General features: G+C 40.4%; 1 long non-coding RNA gene across 1 annotated transcript in view; it reads right to left on the bottom strand.

Moving 5' to 3' along the window:
• LOC108522135 (uncharacterized) overlaps nucleotides 1-23,276 on the bottom strand; it is an 89,699-nt gene extending 66,423 nt beyond the window's left edge. Inside the window, exon 1 of the long non-coding RNA XR_001883387.1 lies at nucleotides 23,236-23,276. This is a non-coding gene — a long non-coding RNA (uncharacterized LOC108522135). The remainder of the gene's footprint in view (nucleotides 1-23,235) is intronic.
• Nucleotides 23,277-24,582: the final 1,306 nt, after the last annotated feature.

Raw genomic sequence — 24,582 nt, 5'->3', positions numbered from 1 at the left:
TGGTTTCTAAGCCACAAATGTGAGGTATCTCTGCCTGATTTATCATGTTCAGGAGGCAAAGGAGCTTACTTTTTCATATAAAATCATAGCAATAGAATGGGGACAACTTCAGAAGTTATGCCGCAATGTTTAGTTTTTATTTTAGTGAGAAATGGGGAGCTATCACATGTTCTTGAAGCATGTAGTAAAGATAAAAGTGATGAGTTTTCCCTTAATGCAGAAGTGATAATTAATGCATTCTTTTTCACTTTCTTTTCTTAGAGACTTGTTCCTTCACCACAAAATCAGCAAGATATTTTCTTTAAGTAACACAACATCACATACACTTCACCTTAGGTGATTGGACCAGGGTAGAAACCTGACCAGAGCTGAATCTATCTGAAGAAGGAAAGCAGAGAGACTGCATTAGTTAGATGAATGGTCAAGAAATTTTTTCTATATAAGGCCAGATGGTAAAAATTCTGTTTTTGTGAGCCAGCCACGCTGTCACAGCTACTCAGCTCTGTCACTGTAGCATACAAGAAGCTGCAAATAATACACAAGTGAATGGGAATGACTGTGTTTTAATAAAAATGTATTTAGATAACAGGAGCCAGTCACATTTTGACCTGTGGAGTGTAATTTACTGAGCCCCGAGTCACATCCTGATGAGTGTTTGAACTGAAAGATCAAATTGGGTAAGGATGCAGCCATTTGTGGTCATGCACATTCTGATGATTAATCAAAGAAAGCCAATAGTGAGATGGAAACATGATAGATGAGTAGACTAGTAGAGAGAGCAGAGAAGAAGGTGCATCAAAACTCTGAGAGATGGTGAGGAGAGCCTTGGGTCCCTGCTTTCCTGGCCAAATCCCGTGTGGTTCAGCTGTTCTTTATTTCCTAATCCTAGATATCTATGAGGATGTCTTATGGATACAGATATGGAACAGGGTTGATCAGTATAACCCTTCTTAAGTTAGTTTTAATAGTTTCCTATTTCTAATCACTCCCACAAACCTCTGATAAGACAGGAATTATGGCAGTTGGGATTCTTGGTTGCAAACAATATCAAACCTGGTGTTTTAAGGGTACCTGAAACTTATTTTAATCAGGTGTGGTAAGACATGCAGGCATGGAAAAGTGACTATAAAACCAGAAGTAGGGCATGCCATAAAGTGAGGCCACATAAGGAAACACCAGCATCAGTCAAGGTAGTAAGAGTGAGGGGAAAATATGGAAAAGAGCCTTTATTATAGTTTCCACAGGAAGGAATGTAAGAGGCAGGGTAAGCCCTTTTAGTTTTGGCTGGTTTGAACAGTTTCAGTGAGCTCTGGGGCATAAGGGTTGTGCCTAGTCACTTGCTACTTAACTCAGGTAATTAAAGCAGTATTTATAAAGAACACGGCTGGGGACATGGGCTCTGGATTGATTGGTTTGCAGATGTGCTTGCAGCTGAGTCTTCAGGAGTTGGCTAACCTTGGGAAGTGCAGTCCATCCAGGGTCAGCGAGGCCCCAGATATCAGAGCATCAAAAGAAGAAACCAGAAAACATGGTTATTACACTTGGATAACTTAAACAAATAAAATAATTCACTGAAAAGATATTGGGCAACTTACAGAATTGATGAAAAAAATGTAAAATTTGATAGAAAAATGAGCAGGATTTCAGAGGGTCTAGGCAACGGAAGACTCAGCTAAGATCTCACCCCTGGATATCCTGGGCGGCACATCACTGTTGGGCCCAGCAGTGAGTCTGCTTTACTCTATCTGGCCCTCCGCCAGTGACCGCTCATGGCCATGCTGCTGAACTCTGCCATGGCTGCTGCAAACTGTCCTTCACCACCCCTGTGTCCTTTTGCTGCTTTATCAGATTCAAATTCATGGGTGGGGCCATACATTTACCCCGATTCTGTCACATGTGTATTCCCTAGCTTCTAAGGGGCCAAAAAGGAGATATGGATACTCACGTCCTTTCAACACCTACAGTGAAAGGCAAGACTCTTTCTCCCGTTATTTTGGGATTTTCTACAAACAAGATTTTCTTATTCTAGGGGTGGGGAAAGAAAGCCAAATGTGTATGACAGCTGTGCAGTGTGTATCGAACTATGAAGTGAGTAGAGTTTAAACAAGTAGCTGGATTGAAGGGCAGAGAATGTGTGTGTGTGTGTGTGTGTGTGTGTGTGTGTGTGTATTTGGCCAAGCAAGAGGTGTTAAGGATATCTAGGAAGGAAAGGAGGGATTCTAGGCATTTTACAGAGCATGATGAAGACATAAGTGAAGCAAGAATCAAAGATTTATCTGAGATTTTGAGCTGGAAAAAACACTGTCATTAAAAGAAGTGTCCTGAATGTTATTGCTCTCAGGATGTCTAAATGCCTATACCTAGGGAAGAGCTGGAAATGTGGCAATGGACCCCAGGCAGTCAGACAGCATAGAGAAGGGGATGGTTAAATGGTACAGATTGTGATAATTGAGTCACAAAGGAGGGGAATTCTCTGTGGTAATGCATATACAATTTAGAGGTGTTAAGAAAATGAGATCATTGCAGAAGGAGCCTTTGTAAAAACATAGTTAGTGCATGAAAAGAGAAAGAGGAACTTGCAGTGTTCAGTTAGAAATAATAACAGGATCTGGAAAGGAAGGAAGAGTAAAGTGAAAAAAATGGGAAATCGAAGGGAATGACTGTGGCTACGATGGGGAAAGTTTTACGATTCAGTTAGATAGAGCGCAGCAGCAAGGCAGCAATGCAGATGAAAGCCAATTATGTCCAGGGTAAACAAAGGCAAGAGTGTGTAGCACTCAGGTAAGTTTGGCAGAGGAGAGAATTTTCTGGAACTTTCTCTAATCCCACCTCTCACATATTTCTATCTCTTTTGGCCTCACCTCAACCTTGTCTGATAGTTAATATAAACTTGCAAAGCCTCCAAATGGCTGAGAGGAAGTTGGTTCACTGGCATCCCTATTCTCCCCACCCTCCCTCTTTGAGGAGCTCCTTTGTTGCAGAGACCCAGAAAAAGTCAGGGAGAAGAAAAGCTCACACTTCAGCTAGAAAACTGGAGTAAGGTGAAAGGAAAAGTATAAGGTCATCAGTCTCAGCTGTCCTAAGGAAGAGAAGCCAGGACACAGGGACATCACAAGGCAGCTTTGAAAAGTAAATGTGCTTTACAGGAAGCAGCTATATTTATTTATTTATTTTTCATTATATATTGTTTATTAATATCCTTATTTATTGCATTTTGAATCAGGTGTGATTTCGTGTGTTCTTAGGCTTGGTACTCATTTTTTTTGGTAGTGCAGAAAAAAATGAAGAAGGTACTCTGAGTTGATACAGGAGAAAAGCATTAGATATACACCTTCTTTAAAAAAAAAAAAAAAACTATTAAGATCCTGATTTATTGCAAACATTGAAGTACGCCCAGGGCTTAGAGATACTCTCTCCCTCCATCCTCCAGTTCTAGTTCTAATCGAACATGGAAGAAAATCAATAATGAACAAGTCTTATCCTTTGAGCTGGGGAACCTGCTGCGGTTTGTGTATCTATCAGCACAAATTATACTCTCTCTCTCTCTACCTCTCTCTCTTACAGTCAGACACCCCTGCAACTATCTCTAGCCAATTCCCATTCTGAAATATTTAGTTCCTCTGAGACTTAACTGCTGCTGGCCTACTTCTTCTTCTTCCCTCTCCTCTCTTAACCCTAGGTCCCAAATCCCATTCATCTTCACAGCCCCCACAGGGTCTGATTAAACACTACTGCAGCCCCACTTCCCTTTTGGCTGAACCATTCGCAGTCAAGAGAGGTAGAGGGAATGCAAAAAACGGAAGAACATGGAGGAGGCTGTCCAAGCACTGAATGTGGTGAGATGGGTCCTGACAAGATTTATGGGCCCTATATCACAGCTGAAAGGTTGGAGGCGGTAAAACAGGAATGCTGGCAGTAATTTATAGTAGCTTGTTATGACAGACTTCTCGATTGAGGATGAAAAAGATGCCATTAAAACAAAACCAAGCTATCTGGGATGCTGTTGTAAACAACATGTCTCTCCACACAGCCCCAGCACCAGGCAGATTCATAATTCTCAGGAAGTTGAGGGGATACAGGCTCCAGTGGAAGGATTCTGTCTCAAAGACTCCATGAAAAGATGGGAAAAAGGCAAGGATGGGGTGAGGACCTGGTGATGAGGACTTGCCAGATTTCTTCTCCTCTTTCACTCCTCAATTGTAGACAGGGCATCCTGCCCTTCAAGAGTGGCTCTCTACTGTCTATCAGCCATGACAGGCTGGCTGTGGATGATGGCTGGAAGGCTGCATGCCCGGGGGAGACTGGACCTGTTCTGGGCTGCTGCTTGGATAAAACAGTCTGTAGCTCATGCACAAGACCTGGCTAGGGTTAATTCCGCCTTCCTCTCCCATTCCAGTGTAGCCCACATAAATTCAGGGTAGCTTCCTGTTGCTTTAAAGCAGCTTCTGTCCAGGGTTGGATCCCAACACTTAGGAGTTGGAGAAATCAATTGAAAAGCAAATTAAATCTATAATGAAGTCTTTCTCAAAACTCTATAGGAAGGTCTCATTCATAACCCACCCATACTTAAAATACTCTTTCCTCACAAGGCCACTCTGTGTTTTTTATTCTCTCACTCAAGCCACAACAACCTGTTCTACTCCCCAAACACAAAAGAACTGTTTCTACTTAGAGCTAAAATTTCTACCAAAAATCCTAGACCATTCAGCTTCATTATCATTCTTCATTTCTTCTGGCTTATCCACATTTCTTTCCATTTTTTTCCTTATGAAAGCATTTGTTTCACCTGTAGCTCTGTGCTCTTTCCAAGGTGAATCCAAGGAACCACTCCACATTTCTGCTATTGTCCTTTCTCTAAATTTTATGCTTAACTTCCATTTTGAAGCTAAGTAATAGGTAATAGAACAAGGAAGAATTTTTCTTATGGAATGTCAAGGGAGGTCAACCCATCAACAACATCCTTTGGGTTGGAGTGGGGTCTAGAGATGGGGCTCAGGTATAAAAGATGGGGATGCATGGGAGAGGTACCAAACACCCATAAAGTAATATTTTTACCTGTTTGGGAGGAACACCTATAAGTGACTGACACTGTAATGGAAATTCCTTGAATCTACTCTAATTCATTCATATGTTTAAAGTAAATAATTCGCAAAGAGTAGTACTTCATCAGTTACAAGAGCTTGCTTGCTATTCTATACCACAGCTCCGGCGCGGAGCCCACAGTGCTGGAAAGCATGCTGCCAGGGCCTCGCCTGCCAGAACGCACCCGACACGACACTGGATTTCCATGTCCCCAGCCTGCTTTCCTACTGCGGGGCTTCATTTCCTTTCCCCTGAGTGCTGGCTTTGATCTCTGCTTTCCTCTGTCGGAAAGCTCTGGGCTCTGGCAGGAGAACATATGCAGGGAAAAGCCCTTGCTGCGATGCAAAGGTAAGAAGAATGTTTCTTAATGAGCAACATCTGAGATTAAGGAGATGCATTCAGCTTCATTTGGCTTAAAACTGCCTCAGTGTAAAGCACTTGATGGTATTAATGTCCCTTTCCCCCTGTACAGGCTTGCTCCTTGGAGTTCTGTAGTGCAGGGATATCCTGTAGCCACTTCATGCCTTCTCTTTGTCCCCACCTTGAGCCTCCACTCTCTGATTTCTTCCCTTAGCACAGGTAGCTTCTAGGCAATCTTCTACTCATGTGCATTCTACAAACTGGAGATTAAACCAGAACTGGTAGTGGACTGAATGAATTCCAGCCCCAGAATTCCATAATGGAAACCTCCAGGGCACAACTGCCCCTCAGTTCCCGATGACAGCCACTGACCAGTGCATGCAGCTTACCTGTGACAAATTATATGGTGAATCTACATCACCCTGTGTCTGTATCTGGACTTTCTGGCAGGAGAGATCTGAATCTCAGTCCACAAACTTAGGTATCCCAGAATTTTATGTGTGTGTATGTGTATATATATATACACACACACACACACACAATGTGCCATTGTATCCCACAATGTGCCATTAGATGGTGCCTTTGGGAGGTAATTAGGTTAAGATGAGGTTATGAGAGTGGAACCACTGTGATAGAATTAGTGCCCTTGTAAGAAGAGAGACACCAGCTCGCTCGCTCTCGCTCTCTCTCTCTCTCTCTCTCTCTCTCTCTCTCTCTCTCTCCCTGCTATGTGAGGACCCAGCAACAAGAAGATGGATGTCAACACACTAGGAAGAGAGACTTCACCAGGTATTGAATCAGGAGAACCTTGATTTTGGACTTCGCAGCATCCAAAATTGTGAAAAATAACAGTATGTTGTTTGAGCCACCCAGTTTATGGCATTTTATTACAAAGTGAGGCTTAGTCTGTTTTCTTCTGCTATAACAGAAGGGTCTTGTGAAGTACCAAGACACTGGAATAGAGAGACAGCTGGTGGTTGGCCTCGAGTCTAAGAAATAAAACTGTTGAAAACAAAAGTCAGTGAGACAATTAACTTTTTTTCTGTGCTCCACCCTGCTAAATACCTCCTTAAAAATTAGAAGAGATTGTAGATTGACAGCATATGGAGAAAAGGGAGGGGACAAGGGGAAAAAGGGAAATTAATACCTCAAAGTATTGGACAAAAGAGCACATTTCCATATCAGGATGTTCTATGAAAATTCTGGCACTGGACCCCAGGCCAAATTGATCAGAATATTTTGGAGCAGGGCTAAGGATTCTACGTCTTAAACAATGCCTTCTCATGATACATATATGCACCAAAGTCTGTGGCCAAATTTCTGCTCTGAAAGTTTACATATGCTAGAATATATTTGTCATTTCCTAAGAGAAGATTAAGAGAGAGAGAAGAAGGAAATTGCCAACAAGAAGACAATCCCTGATGATTTGAATGCAGGCAAAATCTTGGAGGACTCTACAAAGCTGGAGCTGGGAGAACGGGTACCACAAATGCCAAAGCAAGTGAGGGAAGGTAAGTCAGTGGAGCCACTAGTGAAGTTCGAAGCAGGATGGGCATTGGAGTATTTGGGCTTTTGTGCACTAATGACAGAAACTGAGAACTCTTGAAGACTCCCATGAGAGGGGAAGAACTGAGGTCTGACATTTGGCAGGTGGACCATAGTGATATACTCAACTTATGGTTTCTCTAGCTCAGTTGACACAGATGTTATACTCTCTATAATTAAAATATGATATTCAGTAATATTACCAATTAAAGAAGACTTTAAGGGAAAAATCTTTCCAGATGAGTTGCATATCACTTATTCTGACATTTCTAGCCCCTGCTCCTCTTTCCTGTCATCTCAATAAGGGTCATCTTCTGATTGATAACATTTAAATATAGTTAGTCTCTTGGAACAAATTCTATGGGCTGAAACACAGCATCAGACAATCCTGGCCTGAGTTTACATTCATGCGTCATCCTCTTGCCATTTTGTTTTAGGATAAACCATCAAACCAACACAGAATGGGAGCAGTAGGGGCACAGAATTTACTCAAAAATACTTAAACCTCTATTGTAATGTGATTTGTTTGTTGTGGGAACTGAAAGATAAATGATTGCTATTATCTCACAGTTTTTCTTATGCTATCACTGAGCTTTGGTTCATAGTCAGTCCTGAGAATTCTACTTCCTCCACTTATTTCAGGTCTGTTTAATAACAAGCTTATATGGTGGTGGAAAGTTAAGCTAGAATTCTATTCTTGAAGGATGGGGGTATTCAGAGTTAGGCCTTAGATGGCAATTCTACAGTGTCAATATGTAGGCTTTAATCTCTGCTTTCTGTATTTTCTCAAGGTCCCTCATGGGCTTTGATTCCACCCTACAATTAATGCATACGTTTCAAAAAGATGTTGATACATCATTTGTTTCTTAGTGTGAATTTAAGCTATTGTGCCATCTTCCCTATGATTTTTCAGCCAAAACCCCTAAATTAAGAAGAAATGGCTAAGATTCCAGTTAAGGAAACTTCAAACATAATAGACAGAGTTGAAATACTTAATAAAAGGCCCTGAACAAGATGCAAATTCATTTATTCATCCACTCATTAGAAGTTTAGACATTGAATACTCAGACAAACATAGAGCAAGCTGTATTATTTCAAGCCTGAGGTGATATGACCAGAGACTGGTCCAGGGAAATGTTCTGTTTCTGAGACACTGAATGTCTCAAACCTTGCCTTATCAGTTTGATCTGCTTCCCAAGAAATATCCTGTCTGCATTTTTGTATTTCAGGCCATTTTACACACTCTCTTCTTATGATTAGGAAATTTTTAGAATTGGAATTTGTATGTTATCCATACTTGCTTTATATGATCAATGCAATTTCAATGTTTACCCTATCTTTAGTGAAATTATGACACAGACTTTAGCAAAAATAGGTAGATTCTTGGTGCTACTTTCAGCTTCTGTGTTCTGTGGAGGCTGGAGTTTGAAAATTGTAATGGGGATTTTCAAAATATAGACCGGTTTGTCCTTTATGCCTCATAGCAGAACAAGTGCCCAAAAAAGAAGATAACATTAGTGAATGAGCACCCTTAAGATACATTAACACATATTGGCATCCTAAATTAATGCCCCCCGACTGCTTATTCTAGGGTGATTATTCCAGGTTGCTTTTTTAATAGGTGAGCAATGAGTTTGGAATGAAATTGAGGGATGGAGCTATTTAAGATCGTGAGGAAGGGCTTTATACAAAGATGTATTCTCACAGCACATATCTATCATTCTTGCATGCATCTTGAGTCAATGAGGTCACATAGAGTGCTGCAAGCCAAGCTGCCCTCTGTCCTTACATTACCCTGGTGTAGTGCATTGAACAATGTCCACCCAAAGTTCAGGTCCACTTTGAACCTTGGAATGTGACCTTATTTGGGAGTAGGGTCCATGCTTATATAATTAGTTAAGAATTTTTAAATTACATCATAATGAATTTAAAGTGGATCCTAAATTTAGTGACTGGTGTCCTTAAAAGAAGAGGAGAGGACACAGAAACAGAGAGAGAAGATGGCTACATGACAACGGAGGTAGAGGCTGAAGTGATGTTGGCCCTAAACTGAGGAAAGCCAAGAGCAACCAGAAGCTGAAAGAAGAAAGACAAAGATTTTTCCCTAAAGATTTTGGAAGTTGTGCAGCCCTGCCAATGCCTTGATTTTGGACTCACAGCCTCCCAAACTGTGAGAGAGTAAATTTCTGTTATTTTAAGCCACACAGTTTGTGGCACTTTATTATAGTAGCTCTAGCAAACCAATATACCCAGTATCACTAGAGGACTCTCCTGTGCCAGGTCTTGAGCAGAAAACCACACTTCAGCGGAAAACCTAAATATTTTCTAGGATTGTTGGGACAGGCAGAGATTGTTAATCACAATGATGCATAGGAGAGCTTATAGATGTAGAAGGCAGCATCAGAAAATACCAGCTTAGACCTTCTCATCCTCACCTGTCTCCAGGAACTTTGACACTTGTCCTCTTCCAGATACCACTGCAGGGAAGAGCCAGCTGCATATGGGAAGAGCCAGGGGCAACTGGAAAGGGCTTCCCCTCATGCTGTTGCTCCTTTTACACTTTCTGTCCTGAGGCTGCATCATTGCTAAGGCTTGAAATGCCACGTGGCTAGGTGTCTACACATACACCACCTGGAAGTACAAGTGAATTAATATACCATTGTGACTCAGAAAACAATGCTCCAAAATGACGCCATCAGAAGCAGCCTTGAAAGTGCATTTTCCGCTGATCTTCTCCTGCCCTCCTGCCTCTCAGTCCCATTTCTCTCCACAAAGCTAGCTATAGAAACTGGAATCCCTCTTCTCCAAGGTGGGTCACAGAAATCAGAGCCCTCTTCCCCCAAAACTAGTCATGAGATCTAAAACTATTACTGTAATTTTCCTTCTGCATTTCTGTGTGAAATCTGGCCATAAAGAAATGATCTGTTTGACCTTGTTTGACTGTAGATCATAAGACCCCCCCACTTTCCAGCGAGGGTCCTGTCCATACTCAGAAGGAAGGAGTGCTGCTCAGAGACGCCAAAAAGAGTCTAGACAGACAGGGCTTGCTCAGTTTCCCCACTCAGTCTATTAGTATTAAGTCATTCCTCTTTTGTCAAATCATATTTCTACACAGCTGTCCATACTTTTATGTCTATAAGCGTAAAAATGGACAATTTCCCCTATATCTTTGGGTCTTCATTCTGAAGACTCCTGCGAATGTGTTAAATGGGTTTGGATGCCTTTTATCCTATTAATCAATCTGCCTTATGTCAGTGGTTTTCAGGGAACATTTAAGGTTCCAAGGGCCTTAGTCCCTACAACAGCATACAGCAAACCTTTATTTCACAGGATGAATGAAAACAGATAAATGCTTCTGACATCCTCCCACAAAGCAGATTCCTAAGACACATGAGTTCACATCACCTCTCAGCTGAAGATCCTACAAGCTTTTGCAAGCAATCAATTGAGCTTGACACCAAGCCATGGTCAGTTACGTAACACACCTTAATATTACTGATTCTCTTTCCCTACCTCCCTTTCCTTTTTTCTCATTCCTCCTGCCTCAGATTTTGCTTCCTAATAAAGTAGTAGCACATAAGCATTTGCCTCTGGCTTTGCTTTCTGGGGAACCCAAGTAAAACACAGCTTTTCAGTGAGCCAATTGACCTAAATCTCAGTGAATGTCTTAATCAAAATGCTCTCCGTTACAAGTGGAAAAAAATTGCCCAACTGAAAATATCTTAGGACATTTATAAACTTATGCAATAAGAAGGGCTGACTTTAGCATGGCTGCTTCAGGTATACAAATATTGTAGATTCTCTTTATTCTTATCTGTCAGTTTGTTTTTACAAATAGGTCCAGAATCACCTCCCTCCAGTTTACTATTCCCATTAGAAAAGAAATTTTTCTCTTGCAAAGTGATATATATTTATCCAGAGAGATGTGCATATTCATCCCTGGGACATGCAGTCTTCCCAAAGTAGGACACGGTGGTGATGGGGATTCGGTTGGGGCAGGGAGGCCAACCTCATAACTGTCATTCACTCTAGGAATGCATGACATAGAGGAGAAGTTTCTTGAAGAAATGTAAATTCAGAGCAGTTGAAAGTCAGAGATTACATCATAAAAACAATCTACATAATGATGGGGCACAGGTTCTACAAGCAAACCATGAGCTACAGGCTCAGTTTCTAGGATGAGCTAATATCAGATTCCAGCTAAAGTTAATCATTTATTCCCAAGGGAAACATTTTTATTTGTAAACACCATCTTTTCTATTGCTTTTATTTTACATTGTAGCCTACAATCTTATCAAAGTGTGGTCCACGGACCAGCAGCATAAGCATTACCTGGGAGCTTGTCAGCAATGCAAAACCTCAGATCTCGGGTCAGATCTGCTTAATCAGAATCTGCATTTTAACAAGATCTCCGCTGATTTGTATGCACACTAAAATTTGAAAAGCACTTTTCAAATGTCCTATGTGAAGACAAGCTGAACCTCTGGAATATATGATGGGAAAGGATCCATTTGGCCTAACAAGGTTTAAGGGGGGAACAATAATTTTGTCATTGGAATAAGATGCTGTCATATTTTAAAAATAATATTAAAATTGATGCTCAAATAAAGTTATCCATTTCTTAGAGAAGAAGCCAGTATTTCCCCAAAAGGGAATTTATTTACACAACCAAGAAGATTATGGATTCAACACCTTCACTCATTCACAGAGATTGTACCAAAGTGTGATTTTTTTTTTTTTTTTGAAGGAGCAAAGTGTAAAAACAGATCTTGCAAAGTAAAATGGTGGTCATGTAATCAGTTGGCTAGCAGGCAATCAAGAGAATTTAAATATTCTCTTAAATGCAAACTAGCCAAAAGACTTATTTATAGCATCGGAAATAATATTTCCATACACTTTGGAGGTTATAAGATGTAGTGAAGCATCATCTAGAAGCTTAGTAATGCATTATTTGTGGAAGTACTGTTCTCTCCAAACTGTGCTTTCATTAACAAAAATCAAAGTCCGCAGAATAACAACTACCATTTTTGAAAAGAAAATATTATCTCTGTCTTTAATGTCAGAGGAAAATGCACACAGACAGGAATATGTTATATGACTAGAGAAATAGAAAATGCTGAAACTTCTTCAACATTACAATCCAGAAGGAAAAAATGGTATGCAGTTGTCATATTATCATTTGTTCTAATATTTTCTTTCACAGCCATTTACTATGATTGAATCCAAATCACAGCAACACATTGTGAGACAGAAATGTACTTTCTTTTTAAAAAATTATTCCTTTAATAGTTTTGTGCCTGAAGTTTAATAGCACGAGGTAAGAACATGGGAAAAAACAATTTTGGCTCATAAGGAATCGGAGCCTATCATGTATTCGTTGTAGTAAGTTGAATGATGCTTCCCATCCCCCACTTCCCCGACCACCAAAAAAAAGAAAAAAAAAATGTCTATTTGGAAGCTACGAATATGACTTTATTTGGAAAAGAGGACTTTGCAGATGTAATTAAGAATCTTAAGATGACATTATCTTGGTGTATTAGTCAGTTTACACACTGCTGAGAAAGACATACCCAAGATTGGGTAATTTTTAATGAAAAAGAAGTTTAATGGACTCAGAGTTCCACATGGCTGGGGAGGCCTCACAATCATGGTGGAAGGCAAAAGGCACATGTTACATGGTAGCAGGCAGGAGAGAAATAAGAGCCCAGCGAAAGCGGCTTAAAAAACCATCAGATCTTGCGAGACTTATTAACTGTTACAAGAACAGTATGGGAGAAACCACCCCCATGGTTCAATTTTCTCTCACCAGGTCCTTCCCACAACATGTGGGAATTATGGAAGCCACAATTCAAGATGAGATTTGGGTGGGGACATGGCCAAACCATATCACTTGGATTAAAGTAGCCCCTAAATGTAATGGCTGGGGTCGTTAGAAGAGGAAGAAGACACAAACACTGAGAAAAAAGCCCTATGAGGATGGAGACAGAGAGTGGAGTTAGTCTGCTACAAGCCAAGGACAACCTGCAGCTGCCCATAGTTGGAGGAGGCAAGAAAGGATGCATTCCTACAGGCTCCAGAGGGAGTACAGCCCCACTAACACCTTGAATTTAGACTCTTGTCCTCCAAAAATATGAGAGGAGAAATTTTCGTTATTTTAAAGCTACTCAGTTTGTGGTAATTTGTTATGGCAGCCCTAGAAAACGAGTGTGCTCATTTGGGGTACTTTGACTTTCTTCCAATTTTTTGGTGGGTTTTCTTGCAATAAGCATTCATAGGTGGGCTTTGAATGTATTGCTCCCAGCAACCCAATGTTTTCTTTGCCTTGTGATATAGAGGGGGAGGCTTGCTGTTGGCAAACGATGCTGGTGACTGGCTATGTGTATTGGATGATGCTTGAGTTATCTTTCCAGTATACATGATAATCCATCCACACACACCCTACAAGTTCTTGTGTGATTAAGGCATGAGAAATAGAAGAAATAGAAGGTGGGCATGAAAGTTGGTGTATATATAGCTACCCCACTCTGCACTTTATTTTCACTCTTTTCCATTTCAGAGAAAACCAACCTTAGCTCATACTCGTTTCAGTCATTCCATTCCAAATCCTTGTCAGGTGTATTCCCAGAAATATATCAGGGCACTAATAATTCATTCTGTGGTTTGGAGAAAAAGCAAGGGTTCCACAGTGCGAATAGGAAGCTATTATGAATTAAATGATAAAGCTATGTCGTTACCCCTGCGGTAAAGGACTCACAGCCTCAAACCAAGTCCAATGTCAAAAGGAACTCAGCAGACTTAGCTAGTTCTGGACTTGATGTCCAGGTATGGTTACAGTAGATGCTGAGATTATTAGAGCATGTAAACACACAGCTCATTGTTCTGATAGTTTGTTCCAGCCTTCATAATGGAAAAGAGGTGCAAGTATTGCCCTTCCCTGTTCTTTTTAGACCTACTAGCAGTCATTCCCTTCCCTTGCTTGCCCCTAAGGAATGGAGACCTGAAGGTGAAAGTTGGAATCAGATTCCAGAGAGTTTACCTGACTACAAAAGCCTCTATGCCCCAAAAAGAGTCAGAGAAGCCCTCAACAGCCAAGTACAGAAGGGAATTATCCCTGGGAGATCACCAAGAGGGAAAGTAATCCATCATTACACATCAAATTGTATGCTACCTCCATTCTTTTTTTTTTTTTGAGACAGAGTCTCTCTCTGTTGCCTAGGCTGGAGTGTAGTAGCATGATCTCGGCTCACTGCAACCTCTGCCCCCCAGGTTGAAGAGATTCTCCTGCCTCAGCCTCCCGAGTAGCTGGGATTACAGTCGCCTGCCACCACAACTGGCTAATTTTTGTATATTTAGTAGACAAGAGATTTCACCATGTTGTCCAGGCTGTTCTCAAACTTCTGTGCTTAGGTGATCTGCCCATCTTGGCCTCCCAAAGTGCTGGGATTATAGGCATGGGCCACTGTGTCTGGCCGCTACCTCCATTCTTAAATATGGGCTGGCGTTGTGGGAGTCAAGGGAAAACTTCCCCTTCACCCTCTATAGCTTCGCTGAAAAAATCAACTCTCAAAAGGCAGATTAATTAGAGAAAAGGGATATAAATTTATTTAACAAGTGTACACAGGAGTCTTCAGAACAAAGACCTAAAGATGCAGGGGAAATTGTCCATTTTTATGTCTAGGTTTAACGAAGTATGCACAGCTGTGTAGAAATATGATTGGGCAAAAAGGGAATGATCCAATGCTGATGGACTGAGTGAGGACACCCAGCAAGGCCTGTCTGTCTAGAGTCTTCTTGGCCACTCTGAGAACGTATTCCTTCCTTCTATGTGTGAGACAGGACTCTCTCTGGACAGGGTGTCTCATGACCTACAGTCCAACAAAGTAGGTGAGAGAATTTTTTTTGTGGCCAGTTTTTACACAGAAAGGCAGAAGGAAAATTAGAGCAATAGTTCTAGGTGTTATGGCCGGCTTCGGCGAAAAAGGGTTTCTGTTTTCTATGACCCATCTTGAAGAAGAGGGATTCCAGTTTCTCTGGCTGACCTCAGGGGAGAATGGGACTGAGAGACAGGAAGGAGGGAGGAGATCAGAGAAGAACTTTTACTTCTGAGACCTTCATTTTAGGTTATTGTGTTGTGACTTCCAACAGCATCAAAGAATCCTCTCTGCTCATATTCTGAATAAAGGCTGCTGGTATACTGACAAATTGTTGAATGTTCAAAAGGAGACAGTGGAGTCAAGAAAACCCCTGCATGCTCACTTTAGAGAACAGATGAGAAGGAACCTGGGGAGAGTGAAAAACAGTGATCTCAGACTCAGCTTGAACAAAGGGAACCTCCTAACAGAGAGCATCATACGCCTGTTGGGGGTGTTCATCCAGAGGTTCAGGCAGTACCCCCTGCCTCGAAAAGAAAATCCCACTTGATTTTATAGCCATGAACAGTTAGAATGGGAACTGTGGTGAACTGAACAATGGTCCTTCAAAAGATATCCAGGTCAAACCCCTGAAACTTGTAAATGCTACCTTATATGACAAAAGATGTGACAAAGTTACAGATATTGAGAGGAGAAGCTATCCTGGATTAAGCAGGTGAACCCTAAATGCAATCATCTGTGTCCTTACAAGAGTGAGGTAGAAGGAGTTTTGAGAGAGACAGAGGAGAAGGCAATGTGAAGACAGCAGAGAAGAAGATGTGGCCACAAGCCAAGGAATGCTAACGAGCTACCAGAAACTGGAAGGGGCAAGGAAGGAATCCCCCCTGGAGCCTTTGCAGAAAGTACAGCCTTGCCGACACCTTGATTTCATACTTCTGCCATCCAGGACTATGAGAGAATAAATTTCTGCTGTTTTAATCCACCCAGTTTGTGACCATTTGTTATGGTAGTCCTCGGAAACTAAAACAAGAACTAAGCCAGGTGTGGTGGCACACCCCTGTAGTCCCAGCTACTCAGGAGACTGAGGTGGGAGGATCACTTGAGCCCAGAAGGTTGAGGCTGCAGTGAGCTGTGACTGTGCCACTGCACTTCAGCCTGAATGACAGAGTGAGACCCCATCTCAAATAAATAAATAAGTAAATAAAACAAGAATGAAAATCCCACAAGCCTTAAGGACCTCTTTAGTGCCCTTTCACTCACACCCCAAGGAACAAATATTTTTCTTCAGCATTTTAGATTAAGTAATAATAAATGTCCTAGGCTTTGGAGAATCATATATCAAAAGCTAATATATTTTAGGTTTCAACAACATAATTCTTCCCCAAGAAACGTAAGCATAGATTTCTATTAGAAAGAAAAATGTGTCGAGGGTAAGGGATTTTGGGTCTTGACTTAAACGTGGTGTTTATGCATCTGTTAAATTCTGTATTATTTACAGTCATTTCAAACATGGAGAAAAATATGTCAGAAGAGAGAGACCAGTATGAAATCCTTAAGGAAAATAAAGTGACTGAGAAGGATAGAAAGAGAGAGGTACCCATGTATCAAGAAATGGAGTTTAGATCGATTGAAGGCACCTTACGGAGATTATGAACTGTAAATAACAGCTTCATCATTCCCATCCAGGAAATACAATTCTCTTGGGAAAAGTACTGAGGGGCAGTGATAGCCATTAGTGTGCCATCAGACATGATTTAGCTTGGGTATTAACAATATGGCAATATGCACTAAGCCAGGGGTTTCCTTTCCAAAAGTACGATCAGAGGTCAAAACTTGAGTTTTCTAAAATCAAAGTTGCAGGAGGAAAAATTTCCATAAAAGTGTAAAGTCCTTCCGACTTCTACAGATTTCAAGGTTTAAACCTAACTGCATCCTGCAATGGTGCCAGCTTGAAAATCACATCACCATCCGGCATCTCAGATTGATGTATGTAAACTATTCCTCTGTCCCAAGGTAGCTTCCTCAAGCTGTCCACCAGGACAGGAGGCTGGAAGCCAGAATGGGCTGTGTTACAATATAGTGGGAATTTTCATGATCCACTGTCAATAATAAGACAGCCATAAACATATGCACTGGCTCATGTGCCAAATGTTTATAAGCAATTGTTGTGAAACCATGTTCCTAGTTAAAAATCAAAAGCAGATTGAAAGCAATGCAGCATTCCTGGGCTTTCTTTTAAGGCAACCATTTATTCAGTTTTTCTGGGAACCTGTAATTCTTGGGTTAACAATAAGCATGCCGGTTATAAGTAAAAATGCATTCTCATAGCCTACTGAGTATAATAAATATTATCTCTAATAAGTAAGGTATGGGACTAATGTATACTTAGTTCTTACTCTGTCTATAATGTTGAATTTCTATTGATTCACAATCTGGAAAAATTGAGATTTAACTCAATTTGAAGATAGTACCTACTATAAGTTGGACACTTGGCTATGTTTCTTTGAATATATTATGGTATTTAATTGTCAAGACAGCCTAATGGATCAGCTATCAGTAGCCCTGGTTTAGAGGTGGGTACGCTTTAAAAAAAATTATTTTATATAATCTTGCTCCTTCAAGATGATTAACACAATTAATTACAGAGTAATCTAAACTCCAACATGTGATTTCGGGATTTTAAGTGACAGAGCCAGGATTCACAATCTAGTAATTCGTGTCTAATAAATGTTTTATATTAAGTGATCCCTACAGTTCATTCTAACTTTGAAAAGGTATTTCTATGACTGAATGTTAGCAAATATCAACACTTTCCTCTAATCAAAGTACTCACAACAGCAAAAAAATAAAATACGAGTGAACAAATGGAGAATATCTAATATAAGGTACTTCTCACCCATTTTAATATGCTTTAAAATCTTTTAGAAAACAAGCTACAAGAGACAAGAAAAGAAAATGAGCTGAAGACAAATATAAATGAAACCCTAATATTAACTTTGTTTGGTTGTAATATTTTTTTCCAATTATTTACTCCCTTTCCTATAAGAGGATAATAAATCTCCTTCTGTTGTCGTATATCTTGTAGTATCTTCCTGCATTAGTAATTTAATTCCCTGCTGTATGGTCAGGCTTGGCCACAGACATTCTTTGGCCAAGGACATTTGAGCAGAAGCATTAAGGGTCATGGCCCTAATACTCTTTTCCTTGCTATAAGAATGGCAAGGCTCAGACAGCGTCTGCTACTTCATCCTAGATATTGAAGTGAGAAGGCAGATGGAGTTTAATTATAGCTGACTCACAGTTGACCACATGCAAAGTAACTGAGAAAAAAGCTATCACGACTGTATGCGACTGCAAATTTGTGGGTTGTTGCTGTAGCACAGCTTATCACAGGCTGTTACATCTGGATATTGCTCTGCTTTCTTCCTTAATTTTCACACCATCAAATGATTCTCAACCTAAAATGCTATACTCAGCCAAGCTAGAAACTAAAGCTGAGGGTAGAATAAAACCATTTTTAGGCACGCATTGCCGCCCAGGGTTTTCTTCCAATGCACTCTTTCTTAAGAAGCTACTGGAAAATATATTCCAACAAATTAACCAAAGAAGCCAAAATGGAAAAACAAATGCGATCCAGGAAAATAGGAAATCTAATCCTAAGAGAAGCAAAGGAAATTACCAGGATGATGATGAAGAGAGACATCAAAATGACAGCTGTGTACAATCACAGAAGAGCAAGTAAGGCTTTACTAACATGAAATTGACAGATTACTTACCGTGTTGAACATGATTTTGTGTAGAAATTTTTACCACTGGATGAGAAGCTCAAGTTCAATTATTAATATTTTAAAAATCTAGAAAACTAAATGAAAGAAAAGAAAAGAAGCAAAACAACTACTAATTCCAAGAAATGAAACCACGTTGTGGAGGTAAATAAAGTTAACTGTGGTTGAACTGTAAAGCATTTTTACCCAGTCATAATGTAAACACTAAATACTGACCTAACCAAAATTATAACACAAGTGTATTGAAAGAATGTGTGATAAGGAAGCTTATAGCATGTGTAGGCAGTAGGGGTGAAGAGGTAGTAAAAAAAGAGCTAATCTTTCATATAACGAGTTAATTGATAATACCTAAAACTGAAAAATCAAGCAGTAGAAGTATATGCATGTTCTTTACAGATAATGTAGGCAAATTCAAAGTATAGCTGGTAGACCAGTTCAGATTCTTGATTTTGCTGAATGAACGAATTTGAGAGTGAGTACATGGTAAAAATAGGCAAGAGAATGTGTGTGTGTGTGTGTGTGTGTTTAACTTTTATTGTAGGTTCAGGGGTATATGTACAGGCTTGTTACATAGGTAAACTTGTTGTACAGATAATCTCATCACCCAGGTATTAAACCTAGTACCCATTAGTTATTTTTCCCAATCCTCACCCTCCTCCCACCTTGCACCCTCTGATACTATGCAGGTAAGATAATTTATTGTAAAGCGAAAGTACACTCTGACAGCTGATAAGAACTGGCTGCTCAAAGGTGAAACAGCACAGACTGACATGGGGAAACTCCCTTTATGGGAGTCTTGTATGATTATTCATAAAGAGGTTGGAAGGAATGCTGCCATTAAGCATGTTATAGGTGGTTTCCTGGCATGCATGCGCTGTGGTTGTAGCCGCTAGTACACATACATGTGCTGTAGCTGTACACGCTAGTACATTTAAGATGTATGTCTCATTAGCATCTTAAATCTCCACCCAGGGGTGTGCTTTTTACTATTATAATAAGCATAAGTCAGGCCAAGAACACGAATCATGGGTTTCTGTGATTGCACACATTTGGGTATTTTCCCTTTTGCTCTTCTGCCTCTTTGCTGGAGGATGTTCTAAGCACCAGCCCAGGATATGATTGGTGCACTGTCAGGGGGTTTGTTCTCCCCATCTATTTAGCAAGTTTGTTCTCCTTTCAGGAAGGCTGTGACTACCCTACCTCAAAAGAACATCAGCTACAAGCATTGAAATTTGCTGCCTTTGGGAATGAGAAAAGAGAACACCAGAATCACCAGAATCCCCCACCCCCCCTTTTTTTAGATGGAGTCTTGCTCTGTCACCCAGGCTAGAGTGCAGTGGCATGATCTCAGCTCATTTCAACCTCCACCTCCCAGGTTCAAGCTATTCTCCTGCCTCAGCCTCCTGAGTAGCTGGGATTACAGGTGCCTGCCACCGCGCCCAACCAATTTTTGTATTTTTAGAGAGATGAGGTTTCACCATCTTGACCCGTCTGATCTTGAACTCCTGACCTTGTGATTCACCCACCTCAGCCTCCCAAAGTGCTGGGATTACAGTCATGGGCCACCGTGCCCAGCCCAGAATGTTGTTTGTTGTAACAAGCTTCATAGAAAGAACTACATCAATTTTTGAACGACACGCATGTATAATTTTGATATGAGGAAGAACTGATTTAAATAAAAATCCATGTTCAAAGGCAAGGATCAGCATTTGGAAGGTGATATGAGGTAGTTAAGAAGAAAATAGACAAAATATTTTCTCTTCCAAAGTGTTTCCCTACTTTGTATTTTTCTAAGTCAAAACTACATTTTCAAACCTGTGACTTTTCTGCTAAATTTCTGCCCTTTCACTCGATCTCAAGTCTTAATGTTAAGCTCCTAAAAGTTTTCCACCTTAATTATCTCAGATGAGAGAAAACATGTGTATAATGAAAACCACAACCCCAAACAAAAGCAAAAGCAAACAAATGGAAAAATTCACAATTCAGACTGAAAATGCAGCATCTATTAGTCTCCGGAGACTCCTTAACAAAACAAGGGATCTTGGAACCTGAGCGGATATGGAAATCCAGACACCTGCTGCTCCCATCTTTCTTTTGGATGTATTTTTCTTTTTGCTTCCAGTGTTGTTAACCAGCAGTGACCAGCAAGGTGATGCATCTTTCCTGACCAGATATTCACTCCATAGCTGGGTTGCATACTGAGCGCCAAATTAAAAATCAGTATTCCTGAAATTAATTCTAACTATTGGGAGGAGGGTGCCCTCCAGAGCCTGCATGTGTGTGGATGTGTGTGTGAGCTTACTTGAAGGCAACTGACAGGGTTTGCATCAAACCTTTGTGTGTCTGTGCCTGTATCAACCCTTTTAGAAAACAGCTACCTGAAAAGAAAGATGATCACTCAGATAAGCTATATTTTAAATAAGTCCATCCACAAATGGACTGAATGCACATATGAACATGCACACACACAACACACCCCCAGAACAACAAATTCAGAGAATTAAAAAAACTCTCATGTCTTCTTTCAGTAAGCCACAACCTCAAAAATTGACTTATAATAGGGTTCTATGGATGTTATTTGCACACTGTTAGGTGGTATGACCATTTTCTTGCAGAAGACCTTGCTTCCCTTCAAAAAGACATAATTAAAAACACTGGAAGTGAGATCCTTTCTCAACTCCTCTTATGAAAGTCTGTGGACTAGAGTGCAAATCTCAATTATGATCTCTCTCATGAAAGTGACTCTATCTGAAAAATGTGTCCTATTACTACTCTTTAATTTCTGGCACTCAGAGACATTCTCTGAGAAAACATCTAACATGGAACTCTACAATTAGAATCACAGAAACATGGGTTTATGATTTTAAAGTTTGTAGAAAGCTTTGGGATAATTAAAAACCCAGAGGATCATATTGAAGAGATGGTGGAGGCTTACGAAGGCAGGTTCCCACAGGCAGTTAGTAACATTGTAGAGGTAGCCTACTAGTCCCCTCACACAGCTGATCCTGGAACAAACTGTTCAGAACCAGAGGCCATTTATTGAAAGTGGGAGACAATGCCAGAAAGTAAAATGACCTCCTGTTTTCAGACAGCAAACTTTGTTTCTACTTGGAGTATAGAATATTGACTTCTGTATCAAGGTAAAATTCTATAAGCGAAGAGGGCATTAGGTATAGAAAGCAATCTGCCAACTTTGCCCAATCCAAGATTATGCTCATATATGCATTATTTTGAAAAATACTAATTGCAACATATTTATTGAGTATTCCATGATGTTAGAGAGGAGAAAGATGAGGGGGAAATTTAAATGAACATATGAGTTGAATCAGGGATCCCCTAACACCCTTCTGTCCAAGAACCTCTTCAGGTGGGCTCTGTACTTTTTTTAGGTAAGTTTCCACGAGCATACACTGAAGAAATGAGGAGGCTTATCCCCAGAGAGCATTTCTCTAGCTTTTAAGTCATTTCTGTCAATAGTTTCACCTTTTTCTCTCACTCATCTTATCTAATGCAATATAACGTAGATTTGGGAATTTGAATGCACAAATATCTTTACAACTGAGCAAAATAATCTTGGAACACAGACTATGTCCTGGGTAGGGAGGATGCAGGTGCACATTTTAACATTAATCTTTTAAACCCATGTGAATGTAATCAACAAAACACTCTCTTTCAATTCTTTCCCATTTGACTCCACTTTAGAATCTCAATTTTTATCTCATAATCCTTTATTTGCAAATACTATGTTCACTTCTGAGTAACCTAAATAATTACAGCACATATATTCCCAGAAAGCATAGACTGTGGCTGAACTGAGGAAAATCAGGTGGATGCAGGGAGAGGCTATCTTCAGTGATTCTCTGGGGGCTGAAACTAGTTTCATGTGCCAGTATCCAATGCTATTTAAAAGAACATAATGGAGAGAGGATAATCTCAAACCCACACACCCAGAAACCAAATTCCAGAAAACCAGGCTGCAACGAGATGAGAAAACAACAACAACAACAACAACAACAACAGCAAACAACAACAAACACCCTGACAGATTTGCTTCTCTTTCATGCTGGTTAATTTCCCTGGGAAACCACTGGCCAGCAGCATGGACTCCAGGTATATTCTCTATGCTTCTCTCACCTTGTCATTCAAAGGGAAGCCTAGGCACCACTGCCAGGGCTTGTCACTTCACTTATTGAGGTACATGCTACGGGCAAAGAGGTTATTCAGTATAGAAAGCAATCTTCCAACTTTGCCCCTAAAGAGAACCAAGATAATGCGCACCTCTCTTTCCACTGGAAACTCTCACTCTCTCCTTCAATCTGGTTCTAGCCTGTGGTCTGATGCTACTCTTCCTCTTTATGCAAAAGACATGCTTTCTGCCAGGCACTAAGCCCAGTGACTTTTGAACTTTGCACATCATGACCATCTGAATTAGGCTTACCTGTCCTGGACGCAGGTATTTTTCTCTCCCTTGCTTGAGCTTCCAATCAAGGATAGCCATTCTGCAAAGAGATTAGACACACACATGCACATGTACAGCTCCTAGAAGGGGACTCTGCACCCTTCATCTTTAACAGATGAAATCTATTTATTACCTTTCCCCTCAGGAAAGGCATTCTGTCTTCTGGCTTCCCATCATTGACCACCACAGCTTCCACCAGCCACTATGGGATTGCAGTTACATGTCCTCCACACCAGTTAATTATTTATCTAAAAATAGTATAATCATTAACATCTTTCCAATCTAATTACAGTTCAATTCCTAGGTAATCTATTACACTGGACATACACTCAAATTCAACATGATTTCGAAGGTAGATTCCTGTCACAGTTCCCATCTCAGCATTCTTTTCATCTAATATTCTTCAACATGACAAGTGACATTTTTCATTCATATGTATTTCAGATATCTTAGCAATGCTATGGAAATAGATAAGCACATAAACAAAAGCCTGTGCTTCCTTCCCTGCTGAATGACTACCCTTAGGATAAATATTCTTAACCTATGTTTTGACCACTAACCTCTCTGCTTCCTTGAATGGTTAATAACAGAGGAGTGTAGGCATGGAGCCTCTAATAAATCAGAAATGGGTTTCATTTAAAGCTCCAATCCATGCCTTTGCATTTTGGGGTCTGCTGAATAAAAATAGGAAGCCTAATTTGCACATTCTTTCAATGGTTTCCCTCTGCTATCTCCACTCTTCCTTGGCATTCTGCTGAATATGTACCTCAGAAAGAATTCAAGGCTTCCTTGGCAAGATTTTGATGAATAGGAACCTATGAGGCTTAATAAGAGGCACCAAAATGGACAGACACCTAAGGGAAAAAACAGGTCTGTGTTGATGGATGTGTTTCCCTGGGGAGTTGGGGCACTGCTGAGATGCAGTTTTTCCAGCAAGTGGTAAAACGGAAAGATAATTCAAGGCAACACATGCAACGCAGGGTGCGCAATGTATTTTCTTGGCAGCAACGAGTGTGCAGAAAAAATCAGATAAGTTGCTGCTTCACAGGTTGCCAGAGGGATATACAGCAGAGAAAGAAATGTGCCCAGAAAGGATGACATGGAATAAAGATGTGAATATTACACTGGTCCAGCCAAGTGGCGGCCCACGGTAGCCTTTATCTACTCATTTATTATTGGCCTGAACTCCTACCAGAATATTCACTTTTGGTGTTCCCATTTAAAATTAAGAACAAATAAACAACAGCAACAACCAAACACCCCCTCCGCACCCAGACTCCAAGGGTTTCTAAGCTTCATGTTCAGAGGAAGCAAAAGCTGCAAGATATTATAACAGTAATTTGCTAGTAAAATTGTATGAGATCACTCAGGAAAAACACCTTCACTTACACAGGATCAGCTTGGTTAACAGGGTGGGGGTGTCGCTGCTGTTTCTTGAAAACATATCCACTCAGCTTTTCCCCACATGGACCTGTTTTCC

The sequence above is a fragment of the Rhinopithecus bieti genome, unplaced genomic scaffold (assembly GCF_001698545.2).
Source record: "Rhinopithecus bieti isolate Rb0 unplaced genomic scaffold, ASM169854v2 scaffold_2524, whole genome shotgun sequence".
Classification (NCBI taxonomy): domain Eukaryota; kingdom Metazoa; phylum Chordata; class Mammalia; order Primates; family Cercopithecidae; genus Rhinopithecus; species Rhinopithecus bieti.
The sequence above is the reverse complement of the archived record's forward strand: the minus strand, read 5'-3'. Positions and strand labels throughout refer to the sequence as shown.